Raw genomic sequence first — 26,740 nt, 5'->3', positions numbered from 1 at the left:
ACGTGCCCTTATTGCCTTCATAGCTCAACTACCCTGCTTTCTTGCTTCTTGTATTATTGTATCATGATATTTTATATCATACATGTGTACATATGTGTATTATCTGAAAGCAAATGTATTATTATTAATAATTATTTGTTGAATTATTTAATTGAATAGAGCCTTAAGAGCCAGGTTGAGAAATTTGGAGTTGATCCAATAATCAGTAGGCAGCTATTGTGTGTTTTTAAGTAAGAGAATAACATTATGAAAATAGTGTTTTACAAAGATTAATCTCATAGCAGTGTAGCAGATAAATCAGAACAGGGATAGATATTCAAGGCAGGGAGACTAATTAAGAAGCTTGTGGTAATCCAAGCATAAGATGATAAGGCTCTGAATTAGAGAATAAGCAATGAGAATAAAGAGGAAGGATAAGATGTTAAGAAAAATTTATAAGAAAGAGTTGACATAATTTTATGCTGAATTGGAGATGGTTTATGAAACAAAGGACTGCATCAGATATCTGATGTGACCTGTTGATCAGGATGGAGACTGGCACACCAATGGCACTCTTCCCTTTCTATATAAAAGCACGGCATTGTCTTATAAAAACCAATATTAGAAATGCTAAAGCTTATTTATGTCTTAGGTGGTCAAAGAAAGCTAAACCCAAGTGAAGGAGGAGGGGAAATTAAAGCCAAATTTTTGTAAAAGAGGAAACTCAAAGAGAATATGAAGTGAATGTCATATTATAGCTGATGGAGAGAAGGAAAATCTACTCAAGTCTGTTCACAACTGTTTTCTCTGCTAAGAAGGATAATCTTTGAACTAGAAAGGACAGAACAACAACATAAAAAGATTAATAGAGATTTGATTCCTATGATAAGTAAGAGATGGTAAGAAAGAGCTGACCTGCTTTTGATGAACTCAAATAACCAGTCCTAGAGAAATCATGTAAAGAGGCAAATTTTAGCTTTGATGTTAAGGAAAAATTTCTTACTTCTTTATAGAAATTCAAGAGTGGAATAGACTACTGCACAGAACAGTGAGGAGGTTCTTATCCATTATTGTATCATTAACCCCCTTGGTTGTCTGGTAAAACTTGTAGACTCCTTAGAATAATAGAACGATATAGGATTACAAAAGATGCCAATTATATTCAAATGTATATATCTGTTGTTCAATCATTTCAACTGTGTCTGATTTCTTGTGACTCCATTTGGGGATTATTTTAGCAAAGGGAGCAGTTTGCCATTTTTTTTTCTCAAATTCATTTTACAAATGAGGAAACTGAGACAAATAGGATCACACCGTTAGTTTTGTGTGATGGCTCAGGATGCAGTAGGTGATCGTGGAATCTTCAATGTCTTGACTAAACTCTACTCACTTTAGAGCACTTACTTCAGTTGCCTTCGTGGAAGAAGCTGTTCTCATCTGCCCATTATACTGCCAGGAGAAGTCTACACATGTTTGGAGTAGATATTCCCTAATTTACTGAAAGGTTTGATCTCTGTCAATTATACTTAACCTGGTTTAGCCCTCTGCCAACAGTTTTACTGGGGTGCAGCCCCTCCACATGTTACAGATAGTAGTAGTGACCTAATGATCAATATCTTGGTGATAAACCTCTCCATACTTAGAATGATCCTTTAAAACAGGGCTTCTTAAACTTTTTCCACACACAGCTCCTTTTTTGCCCAAGAAATTTTTATAATACCCTGGATATATAGATATAGAAATTAGGTATAAAAATCAAACACTTAATGATAATAAATCATAATTTCATGACTCACATTCAGTTAAAAGACCATATAAGGAGTTGCAACCCACAATTTAAGAAACTGGACTTTAAATCCGTAGAGTCAAGCTCAAATGAAACAAGGATCATTAAACAAAGTGTCCAAATCCCTATGGGCCAAGTATTGATTTAGAAAACCATGCATGTTTATGCATTTCTTTTTTAATTAATATGTAACATAGTAAAATCAGATGAGAACTAAATTTTAATCTGGTTCAGACAATACTCAAGAGCCATATGTGGCTGAGGTTCTCGTGTTTGACACTTCTGCTATAAGTGACAAAAATCCAGTCAGTCACCTGGCCAGAACTTGAAGCCTTTCCAGCTTGGAAGGAAGTTAATTTGGCATTTTGAAAGACCAGGCATATCTCCAAAACTGTATGTAGTCTCAGGGCAACTCGGTCATCATAACAGAAATGGAAATCTGGATTTTCCTCTTTTTTGTATTTGTATGGGCGGGTGTATGTAAAAACTGGAACTAGTGAATGTGCTTGAAATAACAGTGAAGAGCTTTGAACAGCCTCCGAGTATATTTATAGATATCAAGCACACGAAACACTCCCACATCATACACCCTCTCCCCAGGAATCCAGATATATAAGGAAAAATACAACAAGGTGGGCATTTAGCAGTCTATACCCATACATGGGGTGATTTGGTCTTGGTCTCTTTCCAAATCTCTCCAGGACCTATACGCTTGACCAGGACATTCTATTTAGTATCTTACTGCTTTTGGAAAATGAAAAGGGGAAGAAATCTAGACCCAAACCTTTTGAATGTGAGATTTTTTTAAAAAAACCAACAATAACCACCACAAGGGTGGTAATTTCATCTGTCTGTCTCTAAATCAAGATAAGATAATTCTGTCTTGTTGGCTAACAGCCAGACTGCCACTGTCATTGCTGTAGGAGGCTCCAAAGGGAATGAGAATAGGAATAGAGGTAGGGGCAGGGAGCAGATGATATTTGCACTCCTAATCACAGGGGAACCTTGTGCCCTTCTCACTCTCAGCAAACACAAAAGAATCAGAATTATAATGGATTTATCCTGACGTTAAGTCACAACCAGAAAAGTTGCCTAGAACTCAAAGGGAAGGATCTTGATGACCTATGGACTCTCCGTTGGTAATAATATATGATATGTATACAGCACATTATATGTTTTATCCTACATAAATTTCACAATGAACTGGTGAAGTGGGTCTTTCGGGTATTGCTAACTTCATTTTACAGATCAGGAAATTGAGACTCAACAAGGTTAAACCATAAATATAGGATTTTAAGTCAGGATTTTCCTGACTCCAAATTTGCCTTTCTATTCAAGACACTTCTCTATCAACAGAGGAGACAAAATTCTAAGTGGTTTATTTGACAAGTCTTCACTTGCTTATTATCCCAAAGATACAAGCAGGAGGTTATCATGATTTTTTGGATTAGGCAAGTCAGTACTTGAGGTTCAGAATATTTGTATGGCAGAACTTCACATGTGCTTTTTTAATGGGGGCTAGGAGAGGGGAGAAGGGAGAGAATCTGGAACTCAAAAGTTTAAAAAAATATAAAAAAAATTGTTTAAAATGTAACTGGGAGGAAATATTAAATAAATCAAAATCCTGACAGAATATTTTCTCAATATGTCAGGGGCTACAGAGCTGGGAATGACTTTAGAAATTTTCTTTTAAAGATGAAAAACTGAGGACCAAAAATATAATGTGATCTCCTGATGGTCATAAAGGTTATAGAAAGCAGAAATGGGATGCAAACCCAGGCCCACTGCTTCCAAATGCAGTGGTTGGTCACAGAGTCAGTAAAGTCAGAACTCCTTCAAACGAAAGACCTATTTATGCTTTTTTCCTTAGGACCACAAACAGAATTTCTGCTTAGGAGGTCACTTCTGACCAACTGCTCAACTTTCCAGGACTTCACCACATTAGGAACATGGTTTCCCTGTCTTTCTGAAATAGATCAAAGGACTGTTTCTCAGACTGTATTTCACAGTTCCTCCTACTAGTTTCTCCATAGCTGCCGTCTGGTGGTGGACCTTATGTCTTAAATCTATTCTCTCACATCCCTTTTTCACTAGCGAGGGAGAGACATGTTAACAATATGCTAACTATTGAGACATTTTCAGTGACTCACTGCTCAGGGTAGCTGAATTTAACTGAACATTAGATGGGTGGCAAGAGAAAACATCTCTTTCCATGAACTATCAATGCTTTTTATCATTTCTCACTGAAAAAAACTAAAAAAGTCATTTTCCTTTATTTTGGGGAGACCAGTTGCTTAGAACATACTAGGACACAGTTCTAGGACTATTAATTACTATCTCGGGAGGTTTATGAATAGTAGAAGTTCAGTGGTATAATACTATATCACTGTACTATAATAATAAAATATATATGGTTCTTAAAACTAGATTTGATTGGCTTAATGAAAAAATTCATGACTAGCCTCCTGGAATTATTCAGCACTTTTTATGAATTATAGCATGGGATAGGAGAGGGAGGGAAAGAAGAGAGTTAATTGAAAGCATTGCACTACCCTCTTTTCATTGTAAAGTTTGGGGTCACTATGGGTATGCAATAATGCATATACTGTCAAATTCAGCTAATGTGTTAGGTTTTGATAAGTTTTTAAAAAATTCTTTGTTACAATGAGAGATTCATTAAATAGGAAAAAAAGGGATTTATTCAGAAATGAAGTTTTTAAAAAGCTATCAAAATATTTTTAAAAAAACTCAAAGTGGTGAGATATTTTGTGATACAGATTCTTTTATTCAGCATATAAGCCAACCTCCCAACTTTGCATTATCTGAAAATTTGTTGTCATGCCTTCAAATCATTGATTAAAAAAAATTCAATAAAAGAAGACTAAAGACAGAACAGGTCCTTTGGTATTAAAACAGGGACATCCCTCTAGGTTTATATTATTCATCACTATTTGAGTCCAGTATTCCAACTGGTTCCACATCAACTTAATCATATTATCATTCAGCTCAGATCTCTCCATTCTATCCACAAAGATATTATGAAAGATTTACCAAATGTCTTATTAAAATCCAGACATTCTGTATGTTTACAGTATTTGCCATAGTCTAGTAAATTTATTTTTAAAAAAGGAAATAAAGTTATTCTGTCAATACTAGTTATTGATGAATAATGCTAGCTTTTAATAGTCACTGCTTTATTCACCTTTCTGAGTACTGCACTTACAAAGCCTCTTTTTGGATGAAAATCAAGCTTATGGCCCAAAATTAGATTAAATCAATTTATTTTCCTTTTTGAAAATCTGGTCACAACCATTCTGGAAAGCAATTTGCAGCCGTGCCCAAAGGGTATAAAACTGTGCATACCCTTTGACCCAGCAGTGTCACTGTTAGATTTGTAGCCCAAGGAAATCATAAAAGAGGAAAAAGGCAAAAATGTTTGTAGCATCCATCTCTGATCCTATAGCATCTCCCTCATTCTCTGTAGTTTCTTAGAGATTATGTACAAAATTTCAGCAATCATATCTACTAGCTCTTTCATTATTTGGGGGCTCTAGTTCATGCAGGTGTAGTGACTTGAATTCATTGAAGACTCCTAGATGCTCTCTTAGCATTTCTTTTTGAGGAAGTATCCATGCCAGCCATGTCATACTCATTTCAAATACAACTTGGCTCAAAACTTCCCTGACTACTTCTCAAACTTGCCCTGAAAGATACCAGCAGCCCCTTGTTCAGTCCCATTTTATATACTGCCTTCTCTTATATGAATGTAAGCTCCTTGAGCACAGGGATTGTTTTCTTTTTGCATGTATTTGTATTCCCAGCATGTAGCACTGGGCCTGGCACAGAGCAAGAACTTAATAAATGTTTTTTTTCCCTTTTTTCCTTCCTTCTTTCTTTCTTTCTTTACCTTTCTTTCTTTCTTTCTTTTTTTCTTCCTTCCTTTCTTTCTTTCTTTCTTTCTTATAATGAGGTTTTATCATTTCTGATATTATTATTATTAAAGGGCCATGTTATTCTGGGTCACCTGTATTTGTTTCTGTACTCTGAACATCTCTTTTTAAAATGGTATGACCTCACATCCATGAGATTGGCTAAGATGACAGAAAAAGAAAATATTAAATGTTGGAGAGGATATAGGAATATATGCTATTTTTTCTTTTTTGTGTTTTTTCCCCTTTGTTCTGATTCTTTTTTCACAGCATGCCTAGTATGGAAATATATTTAATATGATTGTATTGTATTGTCTGTGTTGAATTGCTTGCTCTCTCTTGAGGAGTAGAAAGGGAAAAGGAGGAGGAAGAAAAATTTGAAACACAAAATCTTACAAAAATGAATCTTTTACATGTAAATGGAAAAACTATTAAGTGAAAAAAATAAAATAAAATGGGAATTAACAGATGAGTTTCCATTTGCAGCCACAATTGATCTCTTTAGACTGTTCCCTCTTTTTTTCCTTATCAGAGTTATTCTTATTTGTGTTATTAGAATTTAATTTTTTTTAATTTTTTATTTAATAATTACATTATATTGATACTCGTTTCTGTTCCGATTTTTTCCCCCTCCCTCCCTCCACCCCCTCCCCTAGATGGCAAGCAGTCCTTTATATGTTGGATATGTTGCAGTATATCCTAGATACAATATATGTTTGCAGAACCGAACAGTTCTCTTGTTGCGTAGGGAGAATTGGATTCAGAAGGTATAAATAATCCGGGAAGAAAAACAAAAATGCAGATAGTTTACATTCGTTTCCCAGTGTTCTTTCTTTGGGTGTAGCTGCTTTTGTCCGTCATTTATCAATTGAAACTCAGGTCTCTTTGTCAAAGAAATCCACTTCCATCAAAATATGTCCTCATACAATATCGTTGTCGAAGTGTATAATGATCTCCTGGTTCTGCTCATCTCACTTAGCATCAGTTCATGTAAGTCTCGCCAGTCCTCTCTGTATTCATCCTGCTGGTCATTTCTTACAGAACAATAATATTCCATAACATTCATATACCACAATTTACCCAGCCATTCTCCAATTGATGGGCATCCATTCATTTTCCAGTTTCTAGCCACTACAAACAGGGCTGCTACAAACATTTTGGCACATACAGGTCCCTTTCCCTTCTTTAGTATTTCTTTGGGATATAAGCCCAATAGAAACACTGCTGGATCAAAGGGTATGCACAATTTGATAATTTTTTGGGCATAATTCCAGATTGCTCTCCAGAATGGTTGGATTCGTTCACAACTCCACCAACAATGCATTAGTGTCCCAGTTTTCCCGCATCCCCTCCAACATTCATCATTATTTTTTCCTGTCATCTTAGCCAATCTGACAGGTGTGTAGTGGTATCTCAGAGTTGTCTTAATTTGCATTTCTCTGATCAATAATGATTTGGAACACTCTTTCATATGAGTGGTAATAGTTTCAATCTCATCCTCTGAAAATTGTCTGTTCATATCCTTTGACCATTTATCAATTGGAGAATGGCTTGATTTCTTATAAATTTGAGTCAGTTCTCTATATATTTTGGAAATGAGGCCTTTATCAGAACCTTTAACTGTGAAAATGTTTTCCCAGTTTGTTGCTTCCCTTCTAATCTTGTTTGCATTAGTTTTATTTGTACAAAAGCTTTTTAATTTGATGTAATCGAAATTTTCTATTCTGTGATCAGTAATGGTCTCTAGTTCATCTTTGGTCACAAATTTCTTTCTCCTCCACAAGTCTGAGAGATAAACTATTCTATGTTCCTCTAATTTATTTATAGTCTCGTTCTTTATGCCTAGATCATAGACCCATTTTGATCTTATCTTGGTATATGGTGTTAAGTGTGGGTCCATGCCTAATTTCTGCCATACTAATTTCCAATTATCCCAGCAGTTTTTATCAAATAATTAGAATTTAATTTTTGAAATATATATTTTAGATATAGTTAATGTCATCATTTGTTTTACTTAACTACATATATTTGTTACAAAAGGTTTTTATTTCCTCTTTTTTCTTTCTCAAGGCAGAGAAGAGATGGGAAGGAGAGAAAATAAATGTTTCTTAATTGAAATAAATATAATATTTTAACTGATACTTGAAAATACAAGGTCAGTCGTAACATTTTGGGGCCAAGCAAAGATGACAGAGAAATAACCAGCACCAAATTTTTAGTTTATATGATAGGAGCGCAAATAAACATTGTTCTCCAGGGTACATAATGGACTTAGGCTAAAAGAGACTTTAGAGATCACTTAATCACTTAATCCAACTCCCAAAACTTCATTTTGCAAATGAAGAAATTAAATCACAAAAGATAAAGTGACATATCCAGAGCTATATTTGAATCTCAATCTTCTGAAAATCTAGCACTCAGATAATCAATCTTTGATTCAATTTCTCCTTATAGAAATTTAGAGTTATGAAATCTGACCTACACTTTTTCTGAATTCTTTCAAACTTGTTATCCTAAGGCTGGGGTATTCATCAAACTCTTACTGGTCTCCCTTTTTTTTTTTTTACCACAATAAACTCTGAAATGGCATAGTCCCACCCTCCTAATATATATGTTGAAATTCTATTATATATCAAATTTTTTAAAAGACCCCAGGTTAAGAATTCTTTTAGTTTAGTTTGTTCAGTTGTGTCTTTTTGTGATTCCATTTGGGATTTTCTTGGCAAAGGTAATGAAATTTGCCACTTCCTTCTTTGGCTCATTTTACAGATGAGGAAACTGAGCAAGCAGGGTTAAGTGACTTGCCCAGGATCACACAGCTAGTGTCTGAGGCAAGGTTTTAACTCACAAAGAGAAGATTTCCTGCCTCTAGACCTGGTATTCTATACACCCTGCATTATCTGCCTGAGAATTCTTACTCTAGCATCATGTTCTCTTTAAAAGAAAAATGCAAACTAACCAATAAATTAGTTCACATAAGACAGTCCAAATATGAATATGAAAAAAACACAGTCTTGAATCCCTTGGCATCCAAAACCTAAGAAAGTCAGTCAGAAGCATATGCTATTCTGGATTAGCTTTATATGACTTATATTACATGCATGCTTCTAAAGTCAAATCATTTTATTTAATTCTGGTAAAACAGGAAAGTTTCCACTTCTAAGAATCTGTTCTCATCAACAGAAAATTAGTGGAATTTTATATCCTGTTTTACTCCCATAGTCCCCCTTCTAGTGCTCTTCCCTAAATTTCTGTACTTTTTTTTTTTAATATGCAAAAGGACCCTGATTGATGAAAAGTTTAATTCATCTGCTAGGCCATGTATTCATGTTTTCCCTCATGATTTGTTTTTTGTTTGTCTCCTTTGCTGTTTTAATTCTTTCATTAAGATAACTATCTCAAACCCTTCTTAGCTATGCTGCTGCTCTTTGGATTATGAATGACTGTTTACTCATCAGTGTTGTTTCTGGTTTGGGTTCCTAGAGTATAGTCCTAACTTAATTTGCCTCCTTCTTCTCTGACTGCTCCTACAGATTTTGTATCAAAATAGTTTCCACTGACAGTATCATAAAAATTAGATAAATTAAAATTAAAAGTTCCTATCCCCATTGATTTTTTTTTAATCCTACAAGTATTATTTTTATTCTGTCTCTGCCTGATCTCAAATGTTTTGATGACATCTCAAAAATGTCCAGTTTGGCCAATTTTCAAATAACTGTTCAGAGACTATGCTTAAAATTTTTTTAATAATAGCTTTTTATTTTCAAAATATATGCAGATAAAATATGTATTGTATCTAGGATATACTGCAACATATTTAACATATATAGGACTGCTTGCCATTTGGGGGGGGGTGGAGGGAGGGAGGGGAAAAATCAAAACATAAGCGAGTGCAAGGGATAATGTTGTAAAAAATTACCCTGGCATGGATTCTGTCAATACAAAGTTATTATTAAATAAAATAAAATTAAAATTAAAAAAAACAAAAACAAAAACAAAATATATGCAGATAGTCTTCAACATTCATCCTTGCAAAATTTTGTGTTCCAAGTGTTTCTCCCTCCCTTCTTCCTACCCTCTCCCCTAGATGGCAAGTAATCCCATTTATGTTAAATATGTGCATTTCTTCTATACATATCTCTGCAATTATCATGCTGCACTAGAAAAATCAGATCAAAAAGGGAAATGAGAAATAAAACAAAATGTAAACAACAAAAAAGTGAAAATACTATGTTGTGATCCACATTCAGTCCATATAGTCCTCTCTCTGAGTTCAAATGACTCTATCATAAGTCTTGAAACTGGTCTGAATCAGAGATTATATATTTTTTTAATTAAGAAGCCTTTAGTTCAACCCCCTCATTTTAAACGTAAGGAAAATGAAACCTAGATCAGGGAAATTACTTACTCAAGCTCACATTGGCAGCAAGAAATGATCCTTGAAACATTTGTACTTTGGTTTTTATTTTCCATTAATTACCAAGATATACAATTTTATAAACAATGTTTGTACTTCCTGTCTTATTGGGTCTCTGCCTTCTAGGGGAAAGGATTTATAGAATAAGGGCCTGAATTATGCAGAGATACATGACAATGAACAGATCTGGAGAGAGAAACAATGTTTCAAGGGAATAGCAGGGGACAAGTGGGTTATCCTCAAAACAAAGTTATAATTCTGAAAGCCAAAGATGTAAAGGAGAGGGCTGTGACGGATGGGAAACCTAGGAAGAAAAGTCAAAAAGATGTAGAGTAGGGGAATGGGATTTAACCTGGATCAAATTCTGAGATTTCATCAGTGTAGAGAACTGTCATGGACACTTCTATATTATGGGTCAATAGTTGGGTCTATAACAGTAGTATATTAGAGAGTTTCTGTCCATTAAACAGTTAAATCATTTGCCCAAGGCCATTTAGCTTGCAATATAGTCAGGGATTGGACAGACTCCAGGGCTGGTGCTGTTTCCAATATGTCCGACTTTGTATTATTTTAGATTCTCTGTCTCCACCATCACTTTGTTCCAGCCTACCTTCATCTTCATTACCAAATATGTTTTCTAACCATGCCTTTGAGCAATTATCCCCCCAGATCTCAAAACTTTAGAGACATCCAATTATATTTTAAATCAGAAGTTTTCATTCCATCCATTGGAATTCTTTACTAATTTGCCACCCAGACAACATTATTGATCTCATTTCTTCCTGTGGTTCTAATCTGACCCCCTCCTAACCTGTTCATTCACACTTCTACAAACTCCTCTGAAAGAATGAGTTATTATAAGTTCTTAGGTCTAGAATTAGAAGAGGCTTCACAAACCATCAAGTCCAGCCCCTCATTTTGCAGATAAAGAAATTGATGCTCACTGATTTATCCATGATCACAGAGGTAAAAAGTGTCAAAGACAAAATTTGAACTCAAGATCTTTTAATTTAGAACTAAGAATTTTTCTACCAAACCATGCTGCTTCTTCTATACCAGAGTGATTTCCTGATACAAACAGGATAAATATCTGTGCATCCTAGGTAACACAAAATTTGCACCTTCTTTTTTTCTATTGTTCATGGGAGGTTTTGAACATTCACTGTAAATGATGAGATTTGTTTTATCTACATGCTATGAAAAACAAAATGTTTTGACTTTTAAAATGCATTTTCTAGAAACTAATATTAAATGAATTAGCTAATATTTAAAAGTATTCCTCAAAATGGTTACATCATTTGAATATAAAAAGTGATATCAAAGAAACATAGAAAAAATTACTTGTCAGATCTATAGATAAATGAAGAGTTAATGACCAAACAGGAGATGAAAGAATCTTGAGAGATAAAATAATTTTGATTTTGTTGTAGTTCAGTCATTTTACTTGTAGCTCATTCTTTGTGATCCCATTCACAGTTTTCTTGCCAAAGACATTGGAGTGGTTTTGCCATTTCCATTTCCAAATCATTCATTTTACAGAAAAAAAAAATGAGGCAAATAGAATTAAGCGATTTGCCCAGGTTCATACAGTTAGTAAGTAATCTAAGGACAGATTTGAACTGAGGAAAATGAGACTTCAGAACTAGAACTATTGCCCCTGTGCTACATAACTGTCCTAGTTTAGATACCATTAAATTAGAAAGGTTTTGTAAAAAACAAAATTAATATATTCAAAATTGAAAAGAAAGCAGGAAATTGAGGGGAAAATTTTACAGCCAATTTCTTTGATAAAGACATTAGTTCTCAAATATATAGGGAACATACTCAGATTTATGAAAATAAATGCCATTTCTTAATTGATAAATGATTTAAGGATGTGAACATACAGTTTTCAGTAAAAGAAATCAAAGCTATCAAGTCGTATGAAAAATATCATGATATATGGTATATGAATTACTGTGGTATAAGAAATTATGAAGCAGACAATTTTAGAGAACCCCAGAATTACCTGAACTGATACAGAGTGAAGTAAGCAGATCCAAGAGAGTAATTTATTTAATAAAATTATAAAGACAAACAGCTTCGAAAAGACTTAGAAATTCTTATTAATTCAATGACCGACTACAATTCCAGAGGACTAAAGATGAAATGTATCACTCACCTCTTGACAAAGATAGAAACAACTCAAAGTGCAGATTGGGACATATTTGGAGGAGACATGGCCAATGTGAGAATGTGTTTTACTTGACTATACATGCTTATAACAGTTTTTCTTTTCTTTCTTTCTCAATTGTGGTGGGAGTAGGAGAGAATAGGAAAGAGTAATAGCAGATTTTCATTAACTAAAAAAAATTAAATTTTTAAAAAGAAACTTCTTGAAAAAGAAGCAATGTGATATAGTAAAAAGGTCTTGAAGCTAGAAATACCTTAAGTTCAGAGCCTATCTAAGACATTCAGACTGTGTGATGCTAGAGAAGTCGTTTAACCTTTCTGTGTTCTAGGCAACTCTCTAAGACTATAACCTGCTGAGAAGGTACTGATCTGTATTGTAGAGGAAAATTTCTCAACCTAAAGTTCGCTTTCCCAATGAAATCACTTCCACACTCCCTATCTCTATCCTCTGAGAGCCAGGAATGAGCTCCCTGAAGCTTTTTTCTCCCTGAAGTAAGAGTGAAAGTTGCTTCAGAAATGTAGTGCGCTCTCAATTCAACTTAAAAAAAAAAAAACAAACAAAAACAGTGGTGTGTCAAGACACAAAGTTTTATGTGTGCTTGGGGATGGGAAGAAAGGAGCAGAGGGGCAAGGAGACAGATACCCTTTAATGCTGCCCCCAAGAGTAAAAGCAGGGCAGAAGAGGAACAGTATGTCATTTCTTAGGCAGAGGAAGCCAGCTGGTAATTTCCTAGGTTAATTATTTCTTCTTGCTAACTCGGTCCTAAACATAACTGTTCTAAACACCTTCTAAATTTTAGGTCTTGGGACAAAGTTCAAGACATTCATCCTAGTTCTGTTTCTTTTGATAATCAAATGTCTTATGTGCACTATGGTCAGTAAAGTCATTTTCCATCTTACTTCCATGTTGCTCATGAAGAAAAGGGTAGTGAATAAATCTTGCTTAGCATGAATCAAAACTCTTCAGAGTCCTTTAAAGTGTTGAAATGAATGTCCTAGAAACAGCTTAAATTCAACCAGAAGGAACTGCCACCTGGACTGTTTTCCACACAATTTATTCATATGACATGAATACCCTTCCAATATGATTAAAGTAAAGATGAGGCATACAGTAAAATCTCATTAATTCAACCCCACTAATTAGCAATGTGGGATAATTCTGACAAGGATGGGGCTGAAATTTCTTTTTGTACTCTCCAAGAAAGAAAGGATTGGCTAAGAAAATTAGTGATGTGATTGGATTTCTGAGAGAATTTTTAATCTACTTAAAGAAACTCTTAAAGAAACTTAAAGAAAGCATTTTTTAAATTACTTTAGCAACATCTCAGAAAGCTGTAGTTGAATTTACCAACTTTGGGTGACTTTGGTCAACTCATTTTATCTCTCTAGGATTCAGTTTCCTCAAATGTAAAATATTTTTCCTCAGATATTGCATTGTATTATCTTTAAAGTTCCTTCCAATTTTAGATCTCTTCTCTCTTCATACCTGAGGCCTATTAGTGAAGAAGACAAAAAACAGGAAGACCTGGGTTCTGTGGGTAACCAATCAATATATCTTATCTCTGCCTGATAGAATCTGTAGTTTCCTTCAAAGGTACTTAAAGGTTATCTCTACACAAGACTTGTTCTGATCTCCCTATGATCTGAAAGAGGCCCCCTAAATTACATTATTTTGTATACATTGTGCACATAAGTAACCCCAATCCAAAGCTTATTGAGATAAGATTTTCTCCTTACTGATGGAAATAAATGCCCTGCCCCAGTGAAAGTCCAGGAAAAGTTGGTGAGAAAGGAAAAGAGGAAATCTCTTCAATTTTTTTTCCAACTTTTTTCCAATCAGGAGTTGCTTTGGATTCTGTAATCACCCCCAAACATGTTTTCCATTTTGAAAAGAGAAGATGAATGAGACCAACCCCATATCAGGAAAGGACTCTGGGAAGACATGAGAGGAACTGGTAGGCGCCATCATCATGCTATCCCCAGGTTGCTACAGATCATGGGGTGTTTCCCCCTTGAGTGAGATTTAGGACAATCTCTCTTAGTTGAGTTTAGTTATGTTGCTTCCAAGGCAGAGTATCTTGATTCTCTATAGTTTGATATATGTTCTCTTTTATGTGCCTCCTCCAATTTCTATTTTGCTCCTGATTTGGATAAATGGGTTTTCTTGGCTAAGTGCTATATATGTTCACTGTGGTATTTGGTAGAAAAGGGGGTCAAGAATTGGATATGAAGCTTAGGGGCCTGCTTTCTTCCATTTCCAACAATAATCAGAAATTATTTTGAAGCTGAAAATCTCATCCTTTAGATTAATAATATTTAAGGAAGCAGAAAAATATAATTCTAGCCAGTACCTCTATCTCTCCAGAGGGAATAATGGCAACCTCAGGCACTTCCCATGATGGAAAAAAATATTCTTCTCTGGGAGGCAGGAGAAAACACAAGGGTTTATTTTTCTGTCTCCCTTCAAGGCACCCGGATACCCGTGTGACACACAAAGAGGTAGTCCTTGCCAGATTTATATGCATTCATATTATCTACACAATAGAGTGTAAGTTCCTTGAGAACAGGGACTTTTTAAGCTTTGTCTTTCTATTCTAGTATTTGGCACATGGTAGGCACTTAGTAGACTTGTTGATTAATGGAACACAAACATTTATTAAGTTTCTAGCATATAAGGTCCAGCTCTGTAATATAAACTGGCCAACAAAGCTTTTCCTGATTCTCCATTATTAGTATACCTATGTATAATAATAATAGAAGTAACATTTATATAGAGCTTACTATGTTCCAGGCACTATGCTAAGTGCTTCACAATTATTATGATATTAGATTCTTTCAACAACTGATTGGGGTAAGCTCTATTTTTATCTCCTTTTTACAGTGGTGGACTTGCTTGAGATTACACAACTAGTAAATGTCTGAGGCTGGATTTGAATTCAAGCTTGTCTGACTCTAAACACTGTGCTGCCTAACTAATCTACTGGCTGCATATTTGTTTTGTGTGTGTATGTGTGTGGGGGTGTATATGTAAATAAATATATACCCATAGACACATTTTTATTTATTTATCTTTGAACTATTATCTTCTTCCTTGAGAATAGGAAGAATCTCACTTGTGTTTTTATATTCTTGAAAAGAGCATTAATAAAAGTCTATTAATTAATTTACTGGGAACACAAATACAAAAGTAATCCCTGTTCTGGTTTAAAAATCATTGGAAATTAAATTTGAAACAAAATTTTTTTTAATGAATGTGAAAATTGTCTATGTGCAAATGAAAAAAAAATATTTTTTTTAATCATTGGAAAGTGATACAGAGACTTGTTTTCCAACAAGATAAGATTAAAGTTCACCTTTTGGAGCCAGAGGACAGAAGGTTTTTGTGGAAAGACATAGGAGATGACTGCTAGAATATATGCAATGTAATCTGGAAATATCTGGGCATTTTAATAAATAACATTTTCTACTTATAACTCTAGGCTCAACCTCATGGTAATTTATTATTTATGGTCCTAAGTTTTATTATAAAATAATAAGTGAGAAAATAAAATTTAATTTAAAATATAAAATTATATCCAACCATTCTGGAGAGCAATTTGGAACTATGCTCAAAAAGTTATCAAACTGTGCATACCCTTTGATCCAGCAGTGTTACTTCTGGGCTTATATCCCAAAGAGATACTAAAGAAGGGAAAGGGACCTGTATGTGCACAAATGTTTGTGGCAGCCCTGTTTGTAGTGGCCAGAAACTGGAAACTGAGTGGATGCCCATCAATTGGAGAATGGCTGAATAAATTGTGGTATATGAATGTTTTGGAATATTATTGTTCAGTAAGAAATGACCAGCAGGATGATTTCAGAAAGGCCTGGAGAGACTTACATGAACTGATGCTGAGTGAAACGAGCAGGGCCAGGAGATCATTATATACTTCCACAAAAATATTATATGATATCAATTCTGATGGACCTGGCCATCCTCAGCAATGAGATGAACCAAATCAGCATCCAATGGAGATGAACCAGCTATGCCCAGCGAAAGAACTCTGGGACATGACTAAGAACCATTACATTGAATTCCCAATCCCTATATTTTTGCCTGCCTGCATTTTTTATTTCCTTCACAGGCTAATTGTACAATATTTCAGAGTCCAATTCTTTTTGTACAGCAAAATAACGGTTTGGTCATGTATACTTATTGTGTATCTAATTTATACTTTAATATATTTAACATCTACTGGTCATCCTGCCATCTAGGGGAGGGGCTGTAGAGGAGGGGAAAAATTGGAACAAAAGATTTGGCAATTGTCAATGTTGTAAAATTATCCATGCATATAATTACTAAATAAAAAGTACTTAAAAAAATAAAATAAAATACAAAATTATAGAAGTGAAAAGTTTTCTTTCATTTTTGTTCTCCATTCCCATTTATCTCTTCCCTCCTGTTCCTGAAACCAAAAACTTTTGAAGTGGTTCCTAGGGGGTGTCCTTGTATTTATCTGTTTCAGAGCTGATTTGTGCAATGCCAGAGACATAAGCTCAAGTGGGTCCTTAATCATGCTGATCAAGTCACAGATGCAGCCATCCTGATTCAGAGCTTACTCAGGAGATGGAGGAGTGTGGGGAGGAGGAAGAGGAAATTGAGATGTATCTTAGCAGCTAATGTTTCAACATGGAATCTTGGATAAGATTAGTGAGCTCCTTGAAATCTGGAACTGTTTTTTTTTTTTTCCTTTGTTTGTATTCCCCCATTGTTTAGCATGGGACCTTAATAAATGCTTTTTTGTTTGTTTGTTTTATTCAGTTTTATTTTATTTTCAATTCCAAATTCTCTCCCCCTTCCTCAAGTTCCTCTATCTATTGAAAAGAAAACTATTATCAATATAAACAGTCTTGCAAAACAAATTTCTACATTAAATGTTTGTTGATTAGATGGATTCAAGATATAAAATAAGACATCTTTTTGGACCAGGACAATATGGGAATTGACAGCGAGATGGCTCAGTGGATGAAGCACAGGACCAGAAGTCAAGAAAACTCATTTTGCTGAGCTCAAATATGAGTTCAAACTTCAAATATTTGCTAGATTTGGATAAGTCATTTAACCCTGTTTGCCTCTGTTTTCACATGTGTGAAATGAGTTAGAGAAGGAAATGGTAAACCATTCTAATATCTTACCAAGAAAGATCCAAATGGGGTCACAAAGCATCAAACATAACTGGAAAAGGACTGAAAAAATATGGGAATTTGTTTTTCTTGACTATTCATATTTGTTGCAAAGGTTTTTTCTCCTCCCCCCTTTTTTTCAATGAGGGTTAAGAGAAGGAATAACAAAAGTTTGATTTTTAAAAATTGAAGTCTTGAAAATTGAACTTGAGTTCAAATCACTTCTTTGGCATTTATTATTTGTTCCTTTTTAAAATGAGGGGACTAGATTACATGAAATCTATACTTTTTTTTCAGCTCTAGATCTGTGATTTTTTTGATCCAATTCCCCCCATTTGAGTTTTGTTCCAGACAATAACCAGAAATCCACGATGATTCCTGCCCTTCAAATCCTGCTCCAAGAATCTTTGGGCAGTTATTATTTTGTTCTAAATATGAATCTAAGTTTCTAACTCTCTTTTTAAAAAAAGGTCTAACATATCAGATAAGCTTTGACATGAAATCAGCATCTGTTCAAAAGCAAAGGTTGATGGTTGACTAATGGATAGGCTTGACAAATATTTGGAACTCTCTGGTCTGTTCCCCTTCTGCTAACATTTCTTCAGCTTTGGAAGTTTCTAAAAAACATTGGGCTTTTTTTATTAAAGCTTTTTATTTTTCAAAACATATGCTTGGACAATTCTTCAGCATTAGTCCTTGCAAAACCTTGTGTTCCAATTTTCCTTCCCTTCCTCCATGCCCTCCCCTAGATGACAAGTAGTCCAATATATGTTAAACATGTAGAAATATATGTTAAATCCAATATATAATACATTTTTACACAATTATTGTGCTGCGTAAGAAAAATCAAATCAAACAAGTAAAAAAAAAGAGAAGCAAAATAAAATGCATGCAAACAACAACAAAAAGAGTGAAAATGCTGTGTTGTGGTTCACATATAGTTCCACAGGCCTCTCTCTAGGTCCTGGCTCTCTTCATTTATTGAACAATTGGAATTGGTTTGAATTATCTCATTGTTGAAGAGAGCCACTAGTTCTGATCATTTCACTTACATCAGTTCATATAAGTCTTTCCAGGCCTCTCTGTATTTATTCATCCTGTTGGTTGTTTCTTACAGAACAAAAATATTTCATAACATTCATGTAACACAATTTATTCAGCCATTTTCCAACTGATGGGCATCCACTCAGTTTCCAGTTTCTGGCCACTACAAAGAGACCTGCCACAAACATTCGTGCACATACAGGTCCCTTTCCCTTCTTTAGGATTTCTTTGGGATATAAGCCCAGTAGTAACACTGCTGAGTCAAAGGTTTGAAACTTTTTGTGCATAATTCCAAATTGCTCTCCAGAATGGTTGGATCCATTCACAACTCCACCAACAATGTATCAGTGTCCCAGTTTTCCCACATCCCCTCCAACATTCATCATTATCTTTTCCTGTTATCTTAGCCAATAGGAGAGGTGTGCAGTGGTATCTCAAAATTGTCTTAATTTGCATTTCTCTGATCAATAGTGATTTAGAACACCTTTTCACATGACTAGAAATAGTTTCAATTTCTTCATCCAAAATTGTTTGTTCATATCCTTTGATCATTTATCAATAGGACAACGGCTTGAATTCTTATAAATTTGGGTCAATTCTCAATTGAATGTAAAAATGTTTTCCCAGTTTATTACTTCCCTTCTAATTGGGGTTAAGTGACTTGCCCAGAGTCACACAGCTAGGAAGTGTTAAGTGTCTGAGACCAGATTTAAACTCAGGTCCTCCTGAATTCAAGGTTAGTGCTCTATTCATTGCACCCCCTATATGCCCCCTACATTAGTTTTAAAACATTGGGCTTTTAAAACTTCCTTGTAGATGATAGAGTTCATAACTATATAGAGTTCATGACTATCCTACAAATGTAAAATATGACAAATTTAAAATATTTACACTTGTTTTTTATTTATAACTATATTTTTCCTTGCTGATAACAATAATATGATATATATAGAGGACCTCTCCCCTACCCTACCGCCAAATCAAAGCAAATTGTCAATAATATTTCATTAACCCTTACTGCCACCCTGTGGCAAAGTATCAATTTTTCTTTTTAAGTCAAAAACCCCAGACCTAGAGAAATAAAAGAATATGGTCAAGGTCACAGTTGCCATAAGACTGAGACAAGAGATCAAATCCAGAGTTGAGGAGTTCTCATTTTTCTCCAATGAAGTTCTGTACCATTGTTATAGGCCAGAACTCTGAAACAAGGATTCTAACAAAGTGCTAAATTAGTAGAATTGATAAATACAATGGTTATCTAGTTTAGCCTGGTGCTTAATAGTTCTCTAAGTTCAGTATGAATGATTTAATCTTACAACAAATAATGGTTTCCTCGTGATATAATGATTGATGTATACTCAGTGTAGAGCCTCAGCCAGATTCAGAGCTAGGGAAGACAAGTGGACTGGAGGCTGAAGCACCAGCCCTTAGACTCAGATTCATTCATCCTATCTCACACCCTGTGGTAGCAGACCTGTCCTCCTGCATTTTCTCCACAGAAGTCCTTTTAAAAAGCTAACAGGATCCCAGAAAAGGAGACAAGACTTTGAAAGAGATAATAAAGGATTTGGACTTTAACCTCTGGCTATTCTTGTGGTGATTACTCTATTGAAATGAAGGCTGCTCCAAGACCTCTAGAAAACTAAACTAAGAACATTATATACCATGACATCCGCATGTGTTTTTTCAATTGGTTATATACAATCTCTAGGAAGCTGTGATTTGTTAAAAAGAAAAAAAGAGAAAGAAAGAAAAAAAGAAAGAAAGAAGGAAGGAAGGAAGGAAGGAAGGAAGGAAGGAAGGAAGGAAGGAAGGAAGGAAGGAAGGAAGAAAAAGTTTATTTTAGAAGTTGCCGCAAAAGTATACCTGAAAGATAATTGCCTCCTAAAGAAATAGTTGAAATATCCAAAGGCTTCAGGTCAGGAAAAGATAAACATTTCCATACCAGCTGTATTCCTTTGAGAAAAGAATACTCTCTTGAAATGTTCTTGGTTGTTCAATTACCAAGCATGATTCCAATGCCAGAAATATGTTGCAGGCTGGCACTGGCTTGTTGTATTCTTGGCTGCAATTTGAAGAAGTCTTCTGTTTAAGGATGCAAAATATGGCTCTCCAGGAGGGGAGAAATGGCTGGGATGGAAGCCCACCCCATGGAGCCTCTTTAGGAGCATGTGGTAGTGGCCACATTCTTTGGTATTCCAGGGCATGAAACTAAAAAAATATGAATATGAAATATATAAAGTCTACCTATGATGCAGTCAATCAGTCCACAGACATTTAGTAAGCACTTACTGTGTGTAAGACAATGTGCTGAGAACAATTTGTCAGGCTAACATGAAGCAGCATTTTGTAGTGCATAGAGAAAAAAGAAAATTTTCTTTTTGCTCTGAAGAGCTTTTATTTTTGATTTTTTGAATATATAAATCTCCATAAATAGGCTTCAAAAACCCATTGTGTTCTTGTTTTCATTGAATAGCCAATAATAGCCCCAGTCCAAGCTTTGGTGGCTCATTGTTTAGATTCTGATGGCTTAGAATGAATGTAAAGAGCAATTTTTTCTGTTTTGTACAGAAACTGCAGCTCTTCCCCTCCCAGATTGACATCTTTGTAATAGTCAATTGAGCCCTTATTTGTCTCAATTTTTACCTACCCTTTAGTCATTAAATGGGCATGGTCTCAGCCAAACAGAGACAACTAAGGAAAGACCTTAATTTAGAAAGATAAGATCACCTACTGTATCCTGAGCCATCGCTAATCGTCTTGATTTTTGTCTTGCCACTCCAATAACTCTCGGAAAAAGAGACGACCTGATGACTTTGCAAAGCACTCCTCCACTCAGATGCAATTCACTCAAGACATCATGAGGAGGATATTATTGGTCCTCTTTGAGAATGCAAGAACAACAAGTGACTTAAGCCAAAATTCACACTATTTAAGTCTTCATAAAAAGAGGAAAGTATAATACCTGTCTCTGGGGGTTGTTGTGAAAGGAAAAACTTTATAGAAACTTCAAAAGTGATGGATGAATGTGAATTGCAAGTGTAAAATAGCATGGTATTCATGGAGATTGTGGTGGATTAGGAGTCAGGTAGACTTTCTTCTCTTGGGAGGTCTTTAAGGGAAGAATAGAAAATAACTTACTGGATAGAGTAGAGATTCCTTTTATTTATACGTTGGACAAGGTGACCACTGAGATCTGTTCCAGCTCTCAAAGTTTGTGATTCTGATTCAAATCCTGATTCTGACATTTATTAAATAGGAGAGCATGGAAAATCATTTAACTTCCAGATGCCCCTAGCCCATTAAGATTTTAAATTGCAGATGAGTTGGCAATCTGCCTCTGGTAGAAGGACTTGGCACAAAGAGTGCTTACTATGCTAATGAAATCATAGGTTTAGACAAATAATAGCTGTAGAACCAGCCCCACAAGGTTACTTTGAGAATCAAATGAGATAATACAACTTTGAAAACTTCAAATCACTATCAAGCAATGAACAAGAATTTATTAAGTACTTCCTATATTCGAAGGATAGTAATAGGATCCAGAACTACAAAGATAATAATGAAATAGTCCCATCCCACAAGGAGCTTACATTCTATCGGGGAGATGATGCAAATATGGATAAGCTATTGAATAAGTATACTTTTTTTGGAGAAAAGGTAAAAGGCACTGACAGGTGGGAGTATCAGGAAAGACTCTAAGTGAAAGATAGCACTTGAAAGGAGATTTGAAGAGCATTAGGGAATCTGTAAGTGCCCATTCAAAGACACCTAGATTGGAGATGAGAACCACGTGTGAGGAATGACCAAAAAAACACCAATTTGACTAATTTGTAGAATAGAAGTAAAGGCTAGATATGAAGCCTAGAGGCAGGTCGAGAAGGGTTTTGAATGCCAACAGTGGAACTAGAATTTGAGCTTAGAAGGAGCAATATGTGCATTAGGACTATCACTTCACAATTCTACAGAGAACTGACTGAAAGGGGGAGGACTTAAATCAAGGAGAGCAGTTATAAGGCAATTGCAATAATCTAGGTAAACATCAGTAAAGAACTGAACCAAAGTGATGGCTCAGTGAGTAGAGGGAAAGGGAATGATAGGAAAGGTGGTAAAACTGACAAGATTTGGCAAACAATTGGATGGGGGAGTTAGAAAGAATAAAAAACTGAGAGTGGAGCATGAAAGGGCCCTAGGAAAAAATGACAAAATTTAGAAGAAGGGTGGAATATAGGGGGAAAGATAAATTCTATAATAGAGAAGCTGAATTTGAGAAGTCTACAGGATATCAAGAATAAAAATGTAGATATTTCAGTAATGATTAAAAGTAGGAAAAAATCTCTATTTCCCTCAGAAGGGAGAAAGCCTCAAGGACTTTCTCATGAACAGAACAAATGAAAGTAGTGAAACTGGAGAGATGGAAGAGGTCAGCTAAGCCCTTCTAATTCCTCTATAATCAACTAAAGAGCCTCTCAGTCACCAAGGGGGTTAGCCAACCAGTTATAGAATGTCTGTGCTCCAGAGTCTTTTCAAAGCATGTCCAGATTTTTCTGGAAGCATACTCTAACATCTATTTAACATTATCATCCTAAAAGATAATGATGAATGTTGGAGGGGATGTGAGAAAATTGGGACACTAAAACATTGTTGGTAGAGTTGTGAACTGATCCAGCCATTTTTGAGAGCAATTAGAAACTATGCCCAAAAGGCTATAAAACAGTGCATGCCCTTTGACCCAGCAGTACCATTAATGGTATTCTGTATCCCAAAGAAATCTTAAAGGAGGGGGAAAGACCCACATCTGCTAAAACATTTGTGGCAGCCCTGTTTGTAGTCGCAAGGAACTGGAAACTGAGTGGATGCCCATCATTTGGAGAATGGCTGAATAAATTGTGGCATATGAATGTTATGGAATATTATTGTTCTGTAAGGAATGACCAACAGGATGATTTCAGAAAGGCCTGGAGAGACTCGCACGAACTGATGCTGAGTGAAATGAGCAAGACCAAATTATACATAGCAACAGCAAGATTATATAATGATCAATTGTGACAGACATGACTCTTTTCAACAATGAGATGATTCAGGCCAGTTCCAACGATCTTGTGAGCCATCTACACCCAGAGAGACACTGTAGGAACTGAGTGTGGATCACAACATAACATTCTCGCTCTTGTTGTCATTTTTTCCCCTTTTTTGATCTGATTTCTCTTGTGCAGCATGATAATTATGGAAATATTTATAGAAGAATGGCACATGGTTAACATATATTGGATTACTTGCTTGTCTAGAAGAGAGGGTGGAGTAAGGGGGGGGGATTTGGAACACGAGATTTTTGCAAGGATGAATGTTGAAAATTATCTATGCATATGTTTTGAAAATAAAAAGCTTTAATAAAAAATTGTCATCCTATATGTTTTATTTTATGCATTTAAAAACTTTATTCTAATAAATAAATAAAAACATTATTCTGAAAACAGATTGCCAAAGGGACCCACAGCACAAAAAGAGTTAAGAACTCTTAGACAAGTCCAATTTACTATGTGACAATGAACAAGGTATTGCCTCTAGATTGTAGACAAATCGCCAATTTGTAACAAGGGAGTGAGTTTCCTTATAACTTGCAAGGCCAAAATAACTTGCATGGCCACTAAATCCTTTTGTATATTGTTTCCCCTATTGCAATGTAACCTCCCTAATGGCATTTACTGTCAGTTTTTGTACAAATGTATACTCTGCTGGGGGCTTGGAACATAGAACAGGCAACTTATTTTAAGCAGACCTTCCACAGACCTCTAGTAAGGTTATTTTTACTAAATGAAAAATTGTCCGTACTGATTCACTTTCCTTAGCCTATGTAACAAAAGCATACACAAAATAATACCTTTATACAAATCACAAAACGTACTAAAATTGAGACATATTAAATACTGTACTATGATAATAAGCAGAATTATGAAAGGTAAAGTTTATGATAAAGCATGCACAGTACTATATATTGCCCTTTCCCCAGCTACTGCACCTAGTTTTTATCACTAGTGGTTGGCACAATTATTTAATGAAGCTATTGAGAGATATTTGGACGTGCTTTTTTTTTCCCCTCATATATCTGATGATAGCAAGCAATATCCTTAACTAGTCTTTGAACTTTTAAAAATCTTGAAATATAATCTATCTTTTCAATACAATAAAAAACTTCATTCGAATAATAAAAAGCTTCTATCAGTTTTTTGTGTGTGTGTGTGTGAACGTTTTTATTTGGACCTTAGGTTCCAAAGTTTCCTTCTCTTCTGCAATATTTGCAGCTAGCATCTAAATTGATCCTCATTCAATAGTTCTTCTCCATGAGACTCATCAAACCCTTCAAACCATTCCCATCCACCTACAGCTCCAATTCTTGTATTAAAATCTTGTTATTCATTTCTTTGAATGTTTCATCTTCATCAAATCCACAAAAACTGGTAATGAACTGTGGGCACACTTTCCCCAAAAAATCTTTTTTATACATTTAGATATGTTTTTGTTAAATCTCTCTATCTCAAAATTCTTTCCATAAAGTAGAATCTGTGTAATGTGCATTTATGTAAAAGGAGAATTGTCGATAAATGTCAAACAAATGCTTTTTAATTCATTCATTCTGCCCTGCCCACTCCCACCCTAAAATAAATGATAATAGTTAACATTTACTATGTGCCTACTATGCCACCTACTCTGTGCCAGACACTGAGTTAAAAACATTAAAAAGATTATCTCATTTGATCTGCACAACGATTATGGGAAGTAGGTGCTACTGCTATCCCTCTTTTACAAAGGAAGAAGCTGAAGGAAACACCCCAAGAATTTCCTTATTCATTGCCCTGATGCCTTCCATCCTTAGAGCAGTCTCTGAATTACTGAATCAACTGACAGGACCCTTACATCAAAAATTGACTCATCTCTCTGTTAGTGACATCTTGCTTCTGTTTTCTAATTCAATCAGAGGATGGCCTGGAAGTCTTTTAGGGAAATGCAGTCTACTCTCTAATTAATACCTAATTCCCTATTCAGTACAGCGAGTTTAATCAAACCTGATTAATTTGGAAATTACAGTACTGTAGGGTGTAGTAGCACTGAATTTAGTTCTCATACACGCTGGGATGCTCCCAGCTCCAGGCTGCAGTCACTGTCTATGTAGTTACATAGACAATGTGGCTAATATGTTTCAATGATGGGTAGATTATGGTAAAATATACACACATACACACACACAAATACACATATAGATATACAAACAAATACACATATACATGTAATTTTTTAATGTTACCAATTTATACGAACTGATACAGAATTAAAAGAATAATTTTCACAATAATGCTATAAATACAAACAAATTTAAAAACTGGAATATTGAAAAATGTGATATTTAAAATTATTCCAGTGGACACTATATTCATCTTATCAGAGAAATGATAAACTCAGGATGAAGAATGAAAGATTCACATTATATATAATTAAAATGCATATACATTCACTCAATATATGGATATACATATATATATAATATGCGTACACATATGCTTTTGAGTTATATACATATACATACACATATGACTGTGTTAATTTGTTTTTTCTTCACTCTGCATCTTTATTGCAAGGGTTTTGTTTTTAATTTCTTTTTCCCCCTAGTGGTAGCAATTGGTAGGAGGAAAAGAAAATAAATTTTTGTTCAATGGGGAAAAACTTAATATTAAAATATATTATTCTCTTTTTACCTTATAGAAACATACTTCTTTTCACTTCTTTGTACGGGTGGAGAAGGAGAGTTCCTAAATAAGAAATACTGCATATAATATTGGATTTCTTTTCATGTACTAATTGATTTTGCTGGGTTTTTTTTCCCTAAAAAAAAAATCTTTGTAATGAGGAATAATTTTCTGGGAAGAGGCATACAGAAGAAAATTTAGGTGATATAAAAACAAAAACTGTCTATAAGATGTGTTACTTTTCCTTAAATTTTAAAAATGTTTATTATCTGGTATCTTTGAGCTTTATGACTTCATTGTTTTCAACACTATTAACTCACAGAACTATGTACGATTCTTGTATAATATACTTATTTTTAAAGGAAACTAGGAAGAAAATAGGTTTACTTCCCTGATGATTTCCATTCTTTTTCAGAGTTGCATTCTCTTCAGTATGTGAAGGTTTACCTTGGGGTTTCTCAGAAAAAGCTGTGGAAATCATGTATTTATATATTGTATCTAAACCCCA

This window comes from Antechinus flavipes, chromosome 6 (genome assembly GCF_016432865.1).
Source record: "Antechinus flavipes isolate AdamAnt ecotype Samford, QLD, Australia chromosome 6, AdamAnt_v2, whole genome shotgun sequence".
Classification (NCBI taxonomy): domain Eukaryota; kingdom Metazoa; phylum Chordata; class Mammalia; order Dasyuromorphia; family Dasyuridae; genus Antechinus; species Antechinus flavipes.
This window is presented reverse-complemented; position numbering follows the sequence as displayed.